A 5,175-nucleotide genomic window follows, 5' to 3' on the forward strand; every position below is an offset into this window, starting at 1 on the left:
CCATCCCCTTAGCCCAGAGGGGTGCCAGTCCTCGGGCTTCGGTATTCGCATCACCGGGGTCTATGGAGGTCTCGACTTAGGTTTTGAAAACCTCCAGAGGGGGGGCCGGATTAACCACCACCCTAGCCCAGAGGGGTGCCAGTCCTCGGGCTTCGGTATTCGCATCACCGGGGTCTATGGAGGTCTCGACTTAGGTTTTGAAAACCTCCAGAGGTGGGGCCGGATTAACCACCACCCTAGCCCAGAGGGGTGCCAGTCCTCGGGCATGTCACTTCGCATCACCGGGGTTCTATGGAGGTCTCGACTTAGGTTTTAAAAACCTCCAGAGGGTGGGGGCATATCTTATCCCCACCCTAGCCCAGAGGGGTGCCAGTCCTCGGGCATGTCATTTCGCATCACCGGGGTCTACGGAGGTCTCGACTTAGGTTTTGAAAACCTCCAGAGGGTGGGGGCATATCTTATCCCCACCCTAGCCCAGAGGGGTGCCAGTCCTCGGGCTTCGGTATTCGCATCACCGGGGTCTACGGAGGTCTCGACTTAGGTTTTGAAAACCTCCAGAGGGTGGGGCCTGACTTACCACCAACCCTTAGCCCAGAGGTGTGCCACTCCTCGGGCATGGAATTCGCATCAACGGGGTCTACGGATGTCTCGACTTAGGTTTTGAACACATCCAGGGAAGCAGAGCGGACATTCCCATTATTTCAAGCCCATCGGGAAGCCACTCCTTTGGGCATAGCGTTTCGCATCGCTGTTACCCAAACTTACGTCTGATTTAATGCCTCCCTAATATCCCGACGGCACCAGGCTGAGAAACCATATGCCCACAGGATTTGAGGCGTTGGAACCTCGTTCGCATAGCCGACAACGATGAACCTCCCTCGGACTCGCTACGAGGCTTGAGGAGGGTCCTGATTTTCTTAAAATCTCAGGTGAGGGACTTAGAAAATTTTCACTTTAAAACCACAGACCTCCAGAGGAGAGACCGGGCTTATCACAACCTTAGCCCAGAGGGCGTCACTCCTCGGGCATGTCACTTCGCATCACCGGGGGTCCATGGATGTCTCGACTTAGGTTTTGAACACATCCAGAAGGGGGGGCCGGATTAACCACCACCCTTAGCCCAGAGGGGTGCCAGTCCTCGGGCTTTAAATTCGCTTCGCCGGGGTCTATGGAAGTCATTTTTTAGACCTCCAGAGGGGAGGCAACCCAAACCATCCCCTTAGACTAGAGGTGTGCCACTCCTCGGGCTTGTGTATTCGCATCACCGGGGTCCATGGAAGTCATTTTAGACATCCAGAGGGGAGGCCACCCTAACCATCCCCTTAGCCCAGAGGGGTGCCAGTCCTCGGGCTTTAAATTCGCTTCGCCGGGGTCTATGGAAGTCATTTTTAGACCTCCAGAGGGGAGGCAACCCAAACCATCCCCTTAGCCCAGAGGTGTGCCAATCCTCGGGCTTGTGTATTCGCATCACCGGGGTCCATGGAAGTCATTTTAGACATCCAGAGGGGAGGCCACCCTAACCATCCCCTTAGCCCAGAGGGGTGCCAGTCCTCGGGCTTTAAATTCGCTTCGCCGGGGTCTATGGAAGTCATTTTTAGACCTCCAGAGGGGAGGCAACCCAAACCATCCCCTTAGCCCAGAGGTGTGCCACTCCTCGGGCTTGTGTATTCGCATCACCGGGGTCCATGGAAGTCATTTTAGACATCCAGAGAGTGGGGCCGGTCTTACCACCACCCTTAAGCCCAGAGGGCGTCACTCCTCGGGCATGAAATTCGGATTACCGGGGTCTATGGATGTCTCAACTTAGGTTTTGAACACATCCAGAGGGGAGGCCACCCAAACCATCCCCTTAGCCCGGAGGTGTGCACCTCCTCGGGCTTCAAATTCGAATCACCGGGGTCCATGGAAGTCATTTTAGACATCCAGAGAGTGGGGCCGGTCTTACCACCACTCTTAGCCCAGAGGGCGCCACTCCTCGGGCATGAAATTCGCATCACCGGGGTCCATGGAAGTCAGTTTAGACCTCCAGAGAGTGGGGCCGGTCTTACCACCACTCTTAAGCCCAGAGGGCGTCACTCCTCGGGCATGAAATTCGGATTACCGGGGTCTATGGATGTCTCAACTTAGGTTTTGAACACATCCAGAGGGGAGGCCACCCAAACCATCCCCTTAGCCCGGAGGTGTGCACCTCCTCGGGCTTGAAATTCGAATCACCGGGGTCCATGGAAGTCAGTTTAGACCTCCAGAGAGTGGGGCCGGTCTTACCACCACCCTTAAGCCCAGAGGGCGTCACTCCTCGGGCATGGAATTCGCATCAACGGGGTCTACGGATGTCTCGACTTAGGTTTTGAACACATCCAGGGAAGCAGAGCGGACATTCCCATTATTTCAAGCCCATCGGGAAGCCACTCCTTTGGGCATAGCGTTTCGCATCGCTGTTACCCAAACTTACGTCTGATTTAATGCCTCCCTAATATCCCGACGGCACCAGGCTGAGAAACCATATGCCCACAGGATTAGAGGCGTCTGAACCCCTTTCGCATAGCCGACAACGATGAACCTCCCTCGGACTCGCTACGAGGCTTGAGGAGGGTCCTGATTCTCTTAAAATCTCAGGTGAGGGACTTAGAAAATATTCACTTTAAAACCACAGACCTCCAGAGGAGAGACCGGGCTTATCACAACCTTAGCCCAGAAGGCACCACTCTTCGGGCATGTCACTTCGCATCACCGGGGTCCATGGAAGTCTCGACTTAGGTTTTGAACGCATCCAGAGGGTGGGAGCCGGACTTACCACCACCCTTAGCCCAGAGGGCGTCACTCCTCGGGCATAAAATTCGGATAACCGGGGTCCATGGAAGTCAATTTTGACCTCCAGAGAGGGGGGGGGCCTGGCTTACCACCACCCTAAGCCCAGAGGGCGTCACTCCTCGGGCATGAAATACGCTACACCGGGGTCCATGGAAGTCAGTTTAGACCTCCAGAGAGGGGGGGCCGGGCTTACCACCACCCTTAGCCCGGAGGGCACCACTCCTCGGGCTTGAAATTCGCATCACCGGGGTCCATGGAAGTCTCGACTTAGGTTTTGGAAACCTCCAGAGGGGGGGCTGCACTTACCACCACCCTAAGCCCAGAGGGCGTCACTCCTCGGGCATGAAATACGCTATACCGGGGTCCATGGAAGTCCTTTTAGACCTCCAGAGAGGGGGGGGCCGGGCTTACCACCACCCTTAGCCCAGAGGGCACCACTCCTCGGGCTTGAAATTCGCATCACCGGGGTCCATGGAAGTCTCGACTTAGGTTTTGGAAACCTCCAGAGGGGGGGCTGCACTTACCACCACCCTTAGCCCAGAGGTTCATCACTCCTCGGGCATGAAATTCGGATAACCGGGGTCCATGGAAGTCAGTTTAGACCTCCAGAGAGTGGGGCCGGGCTTACCACCACCCTAAGCCCAGAGGGCGTCACTCCTCGGGCATGAAATTCAGATAACCGGGGTCCATGGAAGTCAGTTTAGACCTCCAGAGAGTGGGGCCGGGCTTACCACCACCCTAAGCCCAGAGGGCGTCACTCCTCGGGCATGAAATTCGGATAACCGGGGTCCATGGAAGTCTCGACTTAGGTTTTGGAGACCTCCAGAGGGGGGGCCGGGCATACCACCACCCTTAGCCCAGAGGGCGTCACTCCTCGGGCATGAAATACGCTATACCGGGGTCCATGGAAGTCAGTTTTGACCTCCAGAGAGGGGGGGCCTGGCTTACCACCACCCTAGCCGAGAGGGCGTCACTCCTCGGGCATGAAATTCGCTTCACCGGGGTCCATGGAAGTCATTTTAGACCTCCAGAGAGGGGGGGCTGCACTTACCACCACCCTAGCCGAGAGGGCGTCACTCCTCGGGCATGAAATTCGGATCACCGGGGTCCATGGAAGTCAGTTTAGACCTCCAGAGAGTGGGGCCGGGCTTACCACCACCCTAAGCCCAGAGGGCGTCACTCCTCGGGCATGAAATTCGGATAACCGGGGTCCATGGAAGTCTCGACTTAGGTTTTGGAGACCTCCAGAGGGGGGGCCGGGCATACCACCACCCTTAGCCCAGAGGGCGTCACTCCTCGGGCATGAAATACGCTTAACCGGGGTCCATGGAAGTCAATCTAGACCTCCAGAGAGGGGGGGCCGGGCTTACCACCACCCTTAGCCCAGAGGGCATCACTCCTCGGGCATGAAATTCGCATCACCGGGGTCCATGGAAGTCAGTTTAGACCTCCAGAGGGGGGGCTGAGCATACCACCACCCTTAGCCCAGAGGTGTGCTCCTCATCGGGCATGAAATACGCTTCACCGGGGTCCATGGAAGTCATTCGAGACCTCCAGAGGGGGGGCCGGGCATACCACCACCCTTAGCCCAGAGGTGAGTCACTCCTCGGGCATCAAATTCGCATCACCGGGGTCCATGGAAGTCAGTTTAGACCTCCAGAGGGGGGGCTGAGCATACCACCACCCTTAGCCCAGAGGTGTGCTCCTCATCGGGCATGAAATACGCTTCACCGGGGTCCATGGAAGTCATTCGAGACCTCCAGAGGGGGGGCCGGGCATACCACCACCCTTAGCCCAGAGGTGAGTCACTCCTCGGGCATCAAATTCGCATCACCGGGGTCCATGGAAGTCAGTTTAGACTTCCAGAGGGGGGGCCGAGCATACCACCACCCTTAGCCCAGAGGTGTGCTCCTCATCGGGCATCAAATTCGCATCACCGGGGTCCATGGAAGTCATTCGAGACCTCCAGAGGGGGGGCCGAGCATACCACCACCCTTAGCCCAGAGGTGAGTCACTCCTCGGGCATCAAATTCGCATCACCGGGGTCCATGGAAGTCAGTTTAGACTTCCAGAGGGGGGGCCGAGCATACCACCACCCTTAGCCCAGAGGTGTGCTCCTCATCGGGCATCAAATTCGCATCACCGGGGTCCATGGAAGTCATTCGAGACCTCCAGAGGGGGGGCCGAGTATACCACCACCCTTAGCCCAGAGGTGAGTCACTCCTCGGGCATCAAATTCGCATCACCGGGGTCCATGGAAGTCAGTTTAGACCTCCAGAGGGGGGGCCGAGCATACCACCACCCTTAGCCCAGAGGTGAGTCACTCCTCGGGCATCAAATTCGCATCACCGGGGTCCATGGAAG

This window comes from Hoplias malabaricus, unplaced genomic scaffold, assembly GCF_029633855.1.
Source record: "Hoplias malabaricus isolate fHopMal1 unplaced genomic scaffold, fHopMal1.hap1 scaffold_29, whole genome shotgun sequence".
NCBI lineage: Eukaryota > Metazoa > Chordata > Actinopteri > Characiformes > Erythrinidae > Hoplias > Hoplias malabaricus.